This window comes from Eschscholzia californica, unplaced genomic scaffold, assembly GCF_041429995.1.
Source record: "Eschscholzia californica isolate CP2 unplaced genomic scaffold, dmEscCali1.0.p SCAF_6, whole genome shotgun sequence".
In the NCBI taxonomy this organism is placed as follows: Eukaryota; Viridiplantae; Streptophyta; class Magnoliopsida; order Ranunculales; family Papaveraceae; genus Eschscholzia; species Eschscholzia californica.
The window spans coordinates 14,441,005-14,457,105 of NW_028238483.1; the positions used below are offsets into that span (position 1 = coordinate 14,441,005).

General features: G+C 35.5%; 1 long non-coding RNA gene across 1 annotated transcript; it reads left to right on the top strand.

Moving 5' to 3' along the window:
- The first annotated feature begins 10,153 nt into the window (after positions 1-10,153).
- Positions 10,154-13,254, top strand: LOC147531894 (uncharacterized). The gene is made up of 7 exons (XR_015227931.1): positions 10,154-10,293; positions 10,382-10,432; positions 11,025-11,090; positions 11,290-11,331; positions 11,413-11,506; positions 11,795-12,003; positions 12,919-13,254. It is a non-coding gene; the product is annotated as an uncharacterized LOC147531894 (long non-coding RNA).
- The last annotated feature ends 2,847 nt before the right edge of the window (positions 13,255-16,101 follow it).

Below are 16,101 nucleotides of genomic sequence, written 5' to 3' on the forward strand. Positions count from 1 at the left end.
CTCTAGACAATATCCCTTATTAAAAAAAGATGATTGTCCCAGTCATCGTTTTCCCTTCTGTTTTATATAATAGATTCTCCTAGTTGCCTATTAAGTGGACAAACAAATTTCTTATGGGATACAAGTTATTTTAAGAGCTAATATAATCTTTTAAGGGGACAATTGATCTTTTATCTCACAAAAAAATAATATCTCATCAAAAAAAAAATTTAAGGGGACAATTCTAGGTCTCTTTCTCTCTCTAAAATCAGTATCGTGCTTCACTACTATCACCGTGAGAGAATGGTCAACATTTAACTACCTTTACCCATTTTCTTGTACTTCCTATTTTTTTGAGAGATTTTTTTTTTGAGAGATTGTACTTCCTATTTATGTGAAACATTATAACGTTTGGTTTAAGGGATTTTAGGATTTAGATATGTTAGTGTGTTTTCTTCCTAATTAATTTGATATTAGGGTTTGAAGCTGAAATCATTTATGTTAAGTCTCGATATTTCTCTCTCTAGATTATATCATAGTGTAATCTTCCAATGATTTTATTAAGCATAAAACCAAAGAACAAGCAGAAAAATCAAATGAATTGATGAATGATAATATGTAATTCTATTTAGGATTTTTAAATCTTTTTTATTCATCAAATCACAGGAATAAATAATTAAGATACTTAGAAATTTTTGTTGTTGGACACTCTCGAATCATCAAACGAAATACCATCGATCGAAGAATATGGTGGTGGTTGATCAAGAGAAATAAATAATAGTATGTCAAAGTTACTATAGAAACAAAAAGTGAGCCATATGATTAATTTGGTGGTAATTATGAGGTAATATGATTTAGTAAGTTATATTAAATTGCAATAAAATTACGAGAAATAAATAACAAAGAGTTTTTTCTCAAAATAACACATTGTGGTGTCAAACGAAGGGGACATTTTATTGACATGGGTGGCAATTCCGTGAATAACTCAGTTTAAATGGGTTATATTTAAGAGGCATAAAATTAGGAGAAATTTTAGGGACGTGAGCTGTCATATTAACCCAAGAGAATGATCTCACGTCAATTTCAAGGAAATCTCACCATTGATTTCTCGAGCTCATACCCAGACGTATGAGTTTTTTTTTTTTTTTTTTTGTTAAGAACCTCCTCATATATAATAAAATAAAAATTCAATAAGATTAATGCATGACAAATAAGACTTTGTTTAAACTCTTTTAGAGGATGGTAAAGATCCGTACTTTACATGTAGGGGAAACAATTGCTATATTTGTGCAATCCTTCAATATATTTCCCTTTTGGGGAAAAAATTTTGCTATGGTAATATATTTCCCTTTTGAGGGAAAAAAATCCTGTTTTATTCATTTAGATATTTTCTATGGTAATATATTGAGGCTCTAATATATTTCCCTTTTCTAGAAAAAAAATATTATTTTATTCATTTGCATATTTGCTATTGTAATATATTTCCCTTTTGGAGAAAAATCTTGTTTTATTCATTTGCATATTTGCTATGGTAATAATGGAAAATATATATACAGAGACACATAACATTTTGCATAAATAAAACATAACATAATGGGCAAATATTTTACTCTATGGGTTTTCAGAATCAAAAAAAGGAATGAAATTGGCCAATTTAAAGAGATAGACGCCCAAACCAACAACTCGGACAGGGATCGCAGGGATCGCCAGAATACTTCGTGGGAAAATAATTCTGTCATGAGAATGGGTGCAAGTAGAAAGAGGAATAACACAACTTTTGGATGGATAGTTGCTTATTTGATTGTATTTGCACTACTAGCAAAAGAGTGTTCATCGCAAGTCCTTTTTAAACCCGCCCATGTATACATTTTGAACGACATCAAGTATGCAGACTTAACTATTCACTGCCAATCTAGGGACGACGATTTTGGAGAAAAACAACTTCATTATGGGGTATATACTGAGTGGTGGTTTCACAATAAACTTTTCGGCGGAACGCTCTATTGGTGTTCTATGTATTGGTATAATAACGAAACGAACAAGCGGGTTACAGCTGCATTTGAAGTGTACAATCAAAACACCGACTACGATACTTGTGACGATTGTCAATGGTATATCCGTAAAGACGGCATTTATCGATTCAATCCCAATAACAATGCCATTGAGTTTATTTATCCTTGGGGTAAGAAATTGTGAGGCCTTATTAGTCGGATACCTTAATTTGTTAAGTGAAATAAAATAAAATAATCTAATATCACTTTCTCGGGAGAATAAGTTTTTTTAGTAAGTTTTATTTTCTTTATGTCCAGTGATTACATTAAACCGGATAAGAAATTTTGCTTACGTGTTCTTGAGTGCTTGTTTACTTCTAAATAAGGTGCCTATAGAACTACTTTTAACTTTTGTTAAGTGAAATAAAATAAAATATTCTAATATCACTTTCTTGAGAATAACTTTTTTTTAGTAAGTTTTATTTTCTTTATGTCCAGCCATTACATTAAACCCGATAGGAAATTTTGCTTACTCGTTCTGGAGTGCTTGTTTACTTTCTAAATAAGGTCCCTTTAGAACTACTTTTAACTTTTGTTATAGTGAAACAATTCTTTAGACAACATGAAGTTGGGAAGTTCTGTTAAAAGTGCCTAAATTTGCCAATTTCCCAAAAAAATGGCAAGTGCCTAAATTGAAAGGCTAGTGGTAAAAGACATTGCGAGTTTCACTCGGGGGCGACATCACGACTAGGGGATATTCCTCTAACCTCCCTAAAAAAGAAAATGATGTGCCCCTAAGACTTCCCAAATTGCAAATAGAAATATGGGCGCCTATTGAACTCTAAAAAGCAACATACATCTGTTTAAATAATGTCTGGGCTTGTCGTTGTAGGGGTAAGGAATGTGGTCGAGCAACCGCATTTGCTCATCGGGTCAGGCCAGATGCCTCTAGAACTTTATGTCCATTAAGATTATTGGGCATACTCAATTAAATAAGTTATCAAAAATTAGGGTCACGGGGAAAATACAAATGATACAACCATCAATATCTCGATCCTTTATATTGACAAAAATGAAACAATCACCGAAATATAAGACGATACTAAGTCTGAAATAAATTAATATAGAAGGTCGACCCATAAAGGAGGGTCGTAGACCTCATTGGTTGTTGTATCAAATGAGTTAAATTTTAGTCTTGCCCTATCTAATTTTCGGTTATGGCATTCTTTTACTATTCTTTTTATTTTATTTGTGTTTTTATTTTTGGAATTTGACTTCGATGTACGATAGTCATTACAATGGCATGGATACACCTAAAATGTGATAAGCACGGTAACTGCCAAATCAAACAAGAATATGCCTAAAGCCCAACTAAACTATAGCCTAAAGCCTATCTATATTATTTATGCCCTAATAACCCCAAGTTCAATAATCTAGAAATTCCACCTTATCTAGGTATCGAACTCGAGACTTCCAGGTACCTTTGGAGTATATGTCAACACCTTATCTAAGAATAAATAGATTACGGTTTATGTTTGTGACGGATTCGAACTTCGAGTCCTTTCAAATGAAATTAGTGTGTTTTGTTCTTGTTAGCACCAGAATTCTAATGAGTTGCTATGAAATTAGTGCATTCGTAAGCATAACTGCTCGTGTTTTCTGCACAAATCACACATTCGGGACTACTATTACATATGTTGTAAGCATAAAATAAAGTGTTCAACGTTTGACCACCATACTGTGCTTTTTATTAATGTTTACATAATGTCTAATTCTTCGATTAGATCTTCTTTGTTCACTGCATAAAAAACTAATAGTATGACATATTCGTACTTGTTTATGGTAACACTATACACTTCCTTGCATACACGTGTCTGTTTTGAATGCACACTTAAAAGTATTTTCTTCATTTTAAAGACTCTCAAAGAAATTATCTCATCTTCAAGTTTTAAATTCATCATCAAGTTTATATCCATCTTAAAAAAATTATTTCATCTTCAAGAATTGTTTCACAACACATTGTTTGTTGTCACAATTTTTTATTCGATTTGTTACCAACGATACTACTGTTTCACAACACATTGTGAAATGTTCACATCACCACATTTTCTTATTACTATTATGATAAATGCTTAGAACAAAACTACATATGTCTGATGTCGTCCCAAAGCTATTCCTGACAATTACTTGACTATATTAATTTTTTTCCACGTGTAGGTCTGTTTCCAATTGCTTATGTTGTAGTGGAAGTGGCAAACGAGGATAACTGGGATTGGTTTTTTCAAAACCTTAAGAAATTAATAAATGTTTTTAACATTTTTACATATGTTCGTGGAAGATACTTGCTTCTGTGTTATTCAAAACTTACCCGACCACTTCCCTGTGTTATAGAGGTTTTTCATTTTGCTCCAACATTACAAATTTAGGACTTTGTCGTTGTACAAAGCTAGACTTATTTTATTTACCAGGACATAAGGACTAGTGTCGAATGCAAAACAATATATGTTCAAACCAATCGTCGACTAACAAGCAAACATTAATATTCATGATCAAGATAGCCACAAAAAAAAATCAAGAAAAATATAAAAAACTTGAAATCATTTCCAAAAAAATAGAAACAGGTCATCCAAATGTAAGGACAAATATGCGAATGATTTAAAATAATACTGATGTTTATAGCATTCATAAAACCAAACAGAAACATTACTGAAATTTGTTTATAACACATGAAAAATGGAGCCTCACACACATCAAAATGTTGTCAGCAAAGTAATATTTGTTGCAACATGAACAATACTAAAAGCAAATAAAGTAATATTTGCTTCAACATGTGTTGTGTCTATCTCTCTCTTTCTCCTTTCTTTTGATCTTTTTCTACTCCGGCTTTATGTTTAACTTGATGCCCTCCCTCGCTATATCCATCTTTCTCCCCCTCTTTCTCTCCTGTTTTGTTTCCCACTAGGACACTACATATCTCTTCTCAAGTCACACATTCTATTTATTCGACCGATTGGATCATATCGACCATGTTCACATCCGTTACCATCTTGTCGCAGAATGTTAGCAATTGTATGTAGTCCTCATCTCGGATTCAAACACCTCCTTCACCTTCAAACAAACGATATACATTAATTGATGCCCAAGCAAGAATACATCATGCTACTAACATTGTAAAATAAAATCGGGCAAATAAAAAAAATACACATAACATTTTAAAAAAGCAGGCAACGTAGTATATTATGCATAAGGCATTTTTTTTTAAATATATAAAACATATCCAAATATTGAAAGAACATTTGTTGGAATGTTTAGAACAGAAACAACTATGTTATGTTCGTCTCACTAAAGTTCAAGCTTGATCCTATATGCAACATAACAGAGTATTCAAATAGCATTTTGGTAGATATATAAACACATCAAAGCATGGAGATAAAACATATTGATATGTTTAAAACAGGTGAAATTACGTTTTTAGCAAAATTATATGCGTTCAAACTTAAAGTTTACTCATCAGATAAACATAATTTAATATGTACACTGAATTTTTACAAGTAAACAAAACATATTTTAGTATTTTTAGAGCACATGCGGATATGCTCAGAAAAAAATGTAACTATGTTTCTTTTAGTTACCTGATTTGCTCCCAAAAGTTTACTCCCATATCAACATAATATAATATGAACATCACATTTTGGTGGATACTCAAAACATAATTATGTATCGTTAGAGCACATGCAGAAATGCTTTTAACAGATATGTAAAAATTCACGATTACATGATAATCGCAGATATGAACTCAAAGTAAAGACACGATAATTTAACGTGGTTCGATTGGATACTCAAGACCTACATCCACGGAGAAATAACTCTTTATTAATAATCACTTCTGATGTAAAAAAATGTCCTTCCGTTATATCAGTATGAAACAGGGAGTTGATGCATGACAGCCTTCGTTATGTACGATTATTCTGTTACGTTGAGTGTTGTTTCGCCTAGTGCTCCTGCTTCCAGCTCTGTTTCCTGCCCCGCTTCCTATTTTCCAGCTCCTCGCTCCTGTTCCTCGCTCATTGTTCCTTGCTCCTTGCTCTTGTTCGTCTGTTCCCAAAGGGGGGGGGGACCTGCAAGGGTTCGAAACCGCTCTGTCGCTCAAGCTAGTCAGGGTGCTCTTTGTAGTAAAAGAATGAATGTTGATTGATCCTTTTTGGGGGGGGGGGGGAGTTGTAAGAACTCTCAATTTTTTGTGATCTTTTTGGGGTAAAGAGATCGTGTTCTGAGAACGACGATGTGGGGGGCCTTTTATAAGCGATGTTAGGCCGACTGTGATTAGTGGCAGAATGAGGCGGTTGCCGTCAAAGCGAAGGAGAAGTTTCCTCTCTTGAATATCAAGGGTTTCTCCTAGCGTCTATCCTGGATCTTTGATAAGTGGAAGTTCCTAAGTTCAAGGATTCTTCGAAGATATCTTGCCGATGTGATAGACTCTAAAGGAGAAGTTTCCTCCTTTAGATACGTGGAGTACAAACTGGCTTAAACACTTCGAGATGTGTAGCCGACTGAGATCTTTCTGAAAGTTTTGGGATTAAGTCGGTTGGTCGCTTGGCGCTGCTACCTCCCAAGTTCTGGGCGTAAGACACTAGCCAAACCTGTGTGGACCCCCCTTTACTCCTTTAAAAACCCCAGGGCTGATCTGGGCATGCCAAGAGTGTTTTGCAGGGTTGGTTTCTTCTGGTCGACCTCCCAGTTAGGGAATATACGGTGGACCATTAGGGGCTCAGCTGTCCTGCTACCTTAAGCAAGGTTGACCCAGTAGACTTCAGGTCTGACCATGACTCTTCAGACATTAGTCAATGTTTGGACATTTTATGCATCATCATGAGTCTCGCCACTCCTTAGTCGAAAGTGCTAAGACTAAGGAGTAGAAGTAACTCGTGTGTTTTTTTAAACCTTGAAGACTCTAAAGTTAAGGATTTTATCTAAACTAGAGCTGTTTCGTGAAGCTTGGTCTTTCTTTTTGGTTTTCTAGAGCTGCATATTCCTGAGCTGATTTTTACCGAGCTGGCAGAGGTCGTTGATAGTAAAACCTCTTTTCTCTAAAGCTACATTTGTCAGAATTGTTTCAAGTTGTATTTTCCTTGGGCTGATGGACGCGTGGTTTGTTCTCTTGAGACACGTTTCGACTTCTGCTCAAGCATTTAATTTCCTTTCCATGCGCAGTTATGTGACGTCATAGATTTGATCTTTTGATCATGCATTTTCGGCGATGATCATTCAGGTTGTTATACACGGTAGTTATTTCAGCATGCGTGGACATGTGGTGTTTGGTTAGTGGGAGATCTGACGCGTCCCCTCGAAACCCGCTGATATCTCCTCGAATCTGATTAGTCTCGAGCTATGCATATCTCCTGGTCACTATTCCTTTGAGCTTTCCCGAGGTGTGTTTGGTCTTCGCCTTAATGACCCTTCATCTGTTTTCAAGAAGTCTTTTGGCTATCTCTTTCCACTATAAATAGCCTATTTTGGTTCTTGAACTCCTCATCACCAAAAGTTGATCAAAAGTATCCTTCCTTTGACACTATTTTCCATTTTTTTTCTTATCTCCTGTTTCCATCGAAGATCCGAGATGAGGCCTTTGTTTGATTTCATACTAGTCACCTGCTTGAAAGATGTTTCTCCACAATGACCGTGGTAAAGGGTGGACTTCTCCACAATGGTCGTGGTACCCCTGTGTCCCATTTTGGTAGATTCAACAAAGAAGTAGGGTTATTAGTGCTGCCTCCAACTGGGGTGCTCAGGGCAAGCTGATGACGACGAGAGGGTTATTTTTTCCTCGGTTGTCTTCTTGTCTTGGCAGCTCTTCTGGAAAGGGGTACCTGGTAACTTCTCACCTTTTCTTCAACCGAACTGCGTGACTGCTCTTCTAGTTGTTCACGTTCTTTGGTTTTTTCCTTTCCCTCAACTTCCTTTTGAGGGATACATATACATTTTTTTTTTGCAATTTCTTCTGTAATAGACCCGAGTGTCGGTTTCAGCTTCGGTGTCCTTTTCTGCAATTTCATCTGTAATAGGTCCATTTTAAGAATTAATAAAGAGTTACCTTTTTGACTTTTATGTTTTTGTGCTTCTTTTCTAGTTTCCCGCGTTTTAGGTCTGTCGATCCTCTACTCTCTATTTGTGGCTACTTATTGCGACTCTTCGGTGGTCGCGCCCGTTTACGATGGCCCCCCTGCCCTATAAATAAGCTTGAGGGTACGCCCTACTCCTCTATACTTGTTATGTCTCTTTTAATGGTTAGCGAAACTCTTCCTGGTGGTGCCGTGAGGGTTGCTTTCTACATGGTTCTGAGTGACAATGACTCTTCTATTGAGCATTTTTGCATGGTGGTGGCTGGTGAAGGCTTTGTTGATGTTCTTCGTCCTCGAGACTTAGTTAATGAAGATCATCTTTTTACCTTGCTCGTGGCTAGGCCCCTCTACCCTCTGGTCTACTCATTGACTGGTACCACGAGTACTTCTGAACCGGCTCTCTTATCTGCCGTTGGATCCTTGGTTTGTCGTCGCGGGGCTGGTCGTCTTCTTGCTGTTATTATCAGGGCTTCAGTGGACGTTGGTTGTCCTCCTACATCTCATTCTCCTCCATCCGATATGTAGTTGTTGGCGAACAACGCTTCCCTGTTTTGTATATATATATATATATATATATATATATATAAGAAAAAGAGAGAAAAACAGGGAAGCGTCGTTCGCCAATGTTGAATGAAGATTGCCCCTGCAAAAATATATATACACAAATATGTATACATACATATATATATATATATATATATATATATATATATATATATATACACAAAACAAGCAGTCAATGTAATCAATCCTAAGCTTACCAATGCAATTTCCTAAACATACTTCGCATGCTCCGAATGATTGCTCCTGCAAAAATATCAATTAGACTTATTCTAGTATGACCTAAGCTTACTATTTCCTTCTGCAAGATAAAACCCAAATTAGCATAACCGCATAACTTAGAATGGCTCCTGCCCCTTATCATGGCTTTTGCTCCCAGGGCTGCTTACGATGGCTTGGGCGCGACTAGTTTAGTCAGGTCCGTTGTTCTTCCTTCTTTCTCCTGGATTTTCTCTTTTTCTGGTTCTTCGATTTTAGGTCCCCGCTTGTCTAGTGGAAGTGATTCCGCCACTGGGCTCGTGATGGTGCTGTGTTCGGACGACATGCCTTCCTGATGAGCTTGAAGGAGTAGTTAGTTTGAAAAGAGTATAGAATAAGGTTCGGGTCACCGAATTGATGATTTTGCTTGAGAGAAAGAGAGAAAGAATAGATATGATAATAGAGAGAAATGATAATGGAGTATTAGGGTAGATCCCCTTTAATAGGGGACCCACCCCAATACTACCGTTGGGAGCTCCAAACGAGCTCCCAACGGTAATAACATTGGGGCTGGGAGCCCCAGCCCCCCCCCCCCCCCCCACCCACACACACATTGGAGTTGCTCTTACATCTTGAGAGAGATCTTCATCTATACTAACACTGTTTGATTAAGTTGGTGGTTGTTGGTTCGATTGAAAAATATATTTTTCCTCCGTTAAAGAAGTAACATCATAAATATCTCGCGATATTGGTAATGGTTGTTTTGTTACTTGATTGTGGAGAAGAAAATAGAGGTATTGTTGTTGAAATATTTAGGGTTTAAGAAAAAATAGGAAAGGAAAAAAAAATTACTATTACAATTTTTTAATTGTGTAACTATTTTTTCTAATCCCTCTTTATTTCATTATTTAATTTCAAACCCGAAAAAATAGCTCCTAATACTTAATTGGTATGGGAGTTGTTGTACAATAAATTGATTTTGTACTACAGCTCCCCAACAACAATTTCCAGCTCCCCTTACCAATCTCCTTATGATTAATTCTAACAGCCAGATAAATGAGAAAAGCTTTCTCTCTCTCCCTTTTACTACCTACGTTACTAAGGAAACTTTCCTCTCTATAATCACATTTGTTGAGAGGAAACGCCCAAACCCCATCAATTCATCCTCTCATGCTCCTCTGATCCATGAAATAATGTTTGTTGATCGATTTCGTCCTCCTTCTTCCGTTATCAAATTCATGCACCTTTAATACACCTTTTCATTTTACCCTCATTATCACTATTTCTCCCTAAAACTGAGTTGTTGAAAATCATCTCCATTTGATTGGGTTATTACTGTTTCTTCCTTCAGTGTATAGATCATGGAGAGTGTTATTGGGGTAAATTCAAACTTGAAAGGAAGATTGGGAGTGGATCATTTGTTGAGCAGCTTGAGCTTATTCTAGGTATGCAGACTCCCTTTCTCTCTCTCTCTCTAACTTGACTTTCCACTACAACTTTCGAATGAATTGGTTTGTCGATTCTCATTTGCAGGATGAGTTTTGGTTTGTCGAGTATCTTCCTTTCTAGAATGAATTTTCTCAGGTAAGTTGATCTTGCATAAATTTTGGCTTGTAACTCTCCCATTTTTTGCAGAGAATCTTCCTTTCTAGGATGAATTTTCTCAGGTAAGTTAATCTCGCATAAATTTTTGTTTCTAACACTGTCATTTGATCTTTCTAGAATGAACTTTCTATTCATACCCATGTTAGTAAATTGGGTATTTTTTTGGCAATCTATTCATGTCAGCATTCAATCTTTAATCTTTGTTCATCTTGAGGTGAAATGGGTAAACGTTAAAAGGTGTTCGGTGAAATGCAACAAAGAGACATTGAATTATGGACAATATTATTTGGAGATGCCAACCCTGATGGTGTTTGTTTTTTGTTGGACATATGCCACTTAATCAAGTAACAATTAGGTTTTTTTAAAAAAAATTAGTAACAATTAGATTTAGGTTTATTTGGTTTGGGGTATTTTGACGTTAATATTTTTATCGGACTCCTGATATATCTAGATAAATATATGTCATAGAAGATAATCTCACTGCAACCGATAGTTTTGTTTACTTTGATCTTCATGGTTGTTCATCTTAGTTTGTGTATGTTTGATCAAGTTTTGTGATCTTCATCTATAGGGTGGATATATAAGGCTCGTAATGGCAACAATCAGTCTAACAACTTAATCTAATTAGCATCTCGCGGTAACTCCATCTCTTATGCTTAAAGATTTATTTTATTTTCCTCTTTTTGTCAAAAAAATCTGCACATGGTGGATTATCTGTTCTCTGGAAACACTCAACTAAATGCCTCCCTGCTTTGTTAATTTTAGGTTTCTGTTTCATATTCTTTCTTCTTATTCCTTCATGCCGATTCAGGTTTTCCCACTCGTTTCTTATGCAGATTTTCATGGATACGAGTTGCGATTTAAGCATATTTTCAGAGGTGACTTTTAATCTACACTGAACATTTTTCACTCAAGAAATGACATTAGGAACTTATTGGTCATATACCCTTTCAATTCAGTTATTATATGGTCTGAGAGCTGCTCTTGATCTCTTGTTTGAGGAAGGCCTTGAAATGTCATTCTTAGGCACACCCATCTTGCCACAACAACTCGGTAAGCACACTTCTTTCCTTACAATTTTATTCTCAGTTTTCCATTTTGCTCGTTAAGAAATCTTTGCAATATGTTTTCGTAGGCCTATGTTGTTTTTCGGTAGTTCATTTGTTATCTGTTTCGTTCATCAAGAAATCTTTGACACTTGGTAGACCATAATGTTTTCAGGTTAAAATATTAGCATTGTTAAAACATATTCAACTTGCTCAATTTCTTGATGATTAATTTCAATTGACTTTTCCGGTTTAAGAAAAGAAGAAGAATATTCATACAATTTGATATATGCAGGCTTGTTGTTGAAGCATGGGGTTTGAAAAGTTGTACACAAAAGGAGGAATGGTTTAGTGACACTGTCACTGCAGTTGTTGTTCCTTCTTATATTGACAGTTCAGAAATTGTTTGAAGGGCACGGAAAATATACAATCTAAACTTTGGGTCTAGGTTCGAACAAAGTAGCTGGGGTCTTTAGAATTGGCCATCTTGGCAACTTGAATGAGGTATGCGATATTTGCTTGTTCCTTCATTTTCCCCTTTCCATGACCTATAGATTCGAATTCTCTATTGCCATATGACTAATATTACATAAATAGTCAGACTTTCTCACTTTTCCAACACTTTCCGGATAATAATACCAAAAGTTACTTTGAATGTCATCAATATCGTCTTTATCACTCATGACTGTGATGACTCAAGTCTTAGCGGTAATTGATTTTGTCCCCTCTTTAGACTCCAAGGCCGAGCGCAAAGGGTTTGTTCCTCATAGAAGCTCCACGAGGCCCACCCAGAAGGCCTCGACACTTATTAAGCTTGAGCTCCCATTATGGTCTGAGCTCCAAACACACTCCCAAGCGATGTGGGACAATGACTTACCCAACTCATGGGTTGAACATGCTTTACAAGTAATTCTCATATCATCATGTGGTACAACATTAAACAAATTGTGCACAAGCTTGCGGTGTATATATATATATATATATATATATATATGTATATATAGCGAGTAATTTTTACGAGGTCAACCGCTATTTGGGTTGAGATTTGTTACCTTTTATACACAAAACGCTTTTCCCCTAACAACATATGTACATTAGTATGTACAAGATCATTTGGTTCAGTGACAACAACCAATATGGAGTGACCTATGTTGCTTGACATATGAATACCATGTCACTTTCAGTTCTTTAATATGCGAAAAAAGAAGCTACTTCATGTTTCATTTCACTCTCTGGCCAGTTGAACGGAAGTATTTGTTTTTCTGAATTGACTCGATTCAAAGTTCAGAATATTTGTTTAGGTTCATTTGAGTAAGACGAGTTAGATTTAGACAAGTCAGTTTCAGAAAACGAGAAAAGAAGAAAACCACGTCAATTTGATTTTTTGGTGGAATCTTACTATAAATGCAACTTTTGCAGCTCTAATTGCTTGGTTGTTTAGCTGGAGTGGAGATGATCCTCAAAGACGTCGGGTACCTGGTGAAGCTGGGAAGTGGAGTGGCAGCTGCCTGTGCCTATTTGCGGAATAGCACTACCTTGATTCCTTCTAGCATGTGATGATTGTTAAAATAATGTTTCCATTAGAGAGAATAGAAAGAAGAAATTAACAAGCGTATTTAAGGAGAGTTAAACTTGTCACGAGTTATATAGCCCAAAAGATGATATGTCTTCTGAGGCGAGTCTATTAAGATAAGAACTAAGAACAGAAAGGTACATAATCTCATGAAATTTTAAATACACGTTAATAAGTATAAATTTCGAACTAAGGAAGCCTCGGAGAGAGTGCAAATACAGAGGATTTTTTTATAGAAGTAGTCGAAAGCAAATAAAAGCGAAAAAAAAAACACAACTTGTGTTTTTTTTTTGTTTCAGGCACTTGTGTTGTTATCCGTTTAGATATTGTCCCGCAACAATAGAATTTTGAACATGTTGATTATATTGATTCCTTCATTATTGTCGCCTAAGAAATTTTAGTAAGTTTTTTCATAGACAAACATGCAACTAATTTTAACCGTGCCAGAGGCACGGGTTTACCCTAGTATATATATATATATATATATATATATATATATATATATATATATTATCGTCTAGGATGTCAAAAAACACATGATAAATCTAAAGATCTTTTAACTATTTTATTTGCATACATTAATATAATTATTATGTGTTACCGTTATTATCAGGGGCTTTGTCTTCCATCCTCAACGCTAGGAGTATCAAGAGTTCAACTCAATATTTTGTGTGGTTGGAGATACACTCAAAGTTGCATGGATTTCGTCAAGTACCTATGTGTAAAAACATGAGAAAACTACGATCGATTGGTCCCTTCTTAGTTTCTTTTGACTACAAAATAATCTCCAACTAACAAATTTTAGAAGCAGAAGTCGATTCTTGTAAAATACCACTGTTTACGAGATAATCTTATAATTCTTGTGAATTTTCATTTTGGTAAACAATTTGACAAATTTTGAACTACGATCCATTGGTCCCTTCTTAGTTTCTTTTGATTACAAAATAATCTCCAACTAACAAATTTTAGAAGCAGAAGTCGATTCTTGTAAAATACCACTATTTACGAGATAATCTTATAATTCTTGTGAATTTTCATTTTGGTAAACAATTTGACAAATTTTGCACAAGCTCTTACGAGGGCCACATTTCAAAAAATCGCTTCGGGCCACCAAATTCTAAGGGCCGATCCTGAACACATCATTAACATTCCAAGAACCAAGTAATGTACGAGAGAGAGAGAAAAAGAGTGGGTAGAAAGGAACATGAATGTTACTGTCTTCCTAGCCTAGGTCGATAATCTTTTGAGTTAATTCCTATTTGGCCCCTTACTTTATGACCAGCTTCCTTTATGGGCCCTTATTTTCCGTAAATTCAAAATGATTTACTTTTTTAATGTAAATGTCATCAATACCCTTCCTATAAATATTTTCTTCAAAATAAAATAAAAAAGATGAATTCCACCTCACTTCCACCTCACCTCTTTCTCCACCTCACATCTCTCTCCACCTCACCCTCTCTCCAACTCACCTATCTCTCTCTCCCCTCTCTCCAACTCACCTCTCTCTCTCCAACTCACCTCGGAGAAGAGAGAGGTGACTTGGAGAGAGAGAGGTGAGGTGGAGAGAGATGTGAGGTGGAGAGAGAGGTGAGGTGGAATTCATCTTTTTTATTTAATTTTATTTTGAAAAAGTATTTATAGAAAGGGTATTTATGACATTTACATTAAAAAAGAGGGCCATATTTGACTTTATGGAAAACAGGGGTCATAAAGAAAGTTGGTCACAAAGTAGGAGGCTAAATAGGAATTAACTCTAATCTCTTTCCTCTTTTAGATAGAGGGGTAGATTTGGAAGAGGAAAAAATATACATGGCAACTATTATCCCAAATTCCGACTATTATCCGATCCGTAATTCAAATACAATATTATCCGATCTGAAATTCCTATAAAGGTTGAAGACTTGAAGTTAAACTTTAATCCTTTGAAGTCTGAAGACTTAGTCTTAGACTTGAAGTTGACTAGTTGAGGATCAAGTTTTTTTTTACTTTTTAATCCCTTGGGTGAATCTTAACCGTTGATTTCAAATACGAATCAGATCGGATTTTTTCGAAGTCGGATATAGCTATATCCGAAACCGATATCTGACTATTATCCAACAAGACATCCGAAATTCGAATCCGAAATCCGAAATGAGATTATTTGAGTGCGGATCGGATTCGGATTTTCGGATCACCGTTTACAGGCTTATTTATTTTCCTAAAATATTTACCCAACATTAGGTAAGATTACCTTTCAAATAATTTTTTCTTTTATCCCTAAATGTGTTTTCTTTAATGAATCGTGAAATTACAAATGTTTATATAGACTTTTTTTCCTATCAATTCTTTAGCAAAAACAATATTTATTATTTATATAAATTTTGTGGTTAAATGTTTACTTTTGTTAGATGGAAACTTTTTAGTTCATATAATTAAGTTGTTTTCTCAACAAAAACAGAAATAATTACATTGTTTTTTATTAATTAATTAAACCTAGTGAATTACACAAAATAAAGAAATCAAGCCCATTAAAATTTTCGAAGGCATCCTTAACACTTGCTACCTAGTAATGTTTTTTTAGAGAGAGAATAGAAAAAAGGGCGCCTCTATAGGCGCCTCCCCGAATTGCTATAGGGGCCTCCCATAGTTGTTTGACCAGCAGTTAACACCCCACACTTATAGGCGCCCCACATGATTTCATTTTTTTCATTAACTATGTTTTCCTAAAATGTCTACCAAACACTCCATTTTTCACTCTTGAATTCGAGCATCTCTAAAACTTCTCTCCCATCATTCAATTCTTCAATTACTCTCCTTTCTCTTTCCAACTTTCACGAAAATGGCAACTATTTTTTTTTCCATCTCATTTTCAAAAAAATGGGGGAAAACAACAAACAAAAACTTCTCTCCCGTCTATCAAATCTTCAATTAATTCTTGAATTTTGTGTTATTGTGCATGCACAACCCGGGTTAATTAGATGCGGAGATGGGGATAACCGAGTTATGGACCCACCACAAATGATTTTATCCTAGAAAGTAATTTATAAATA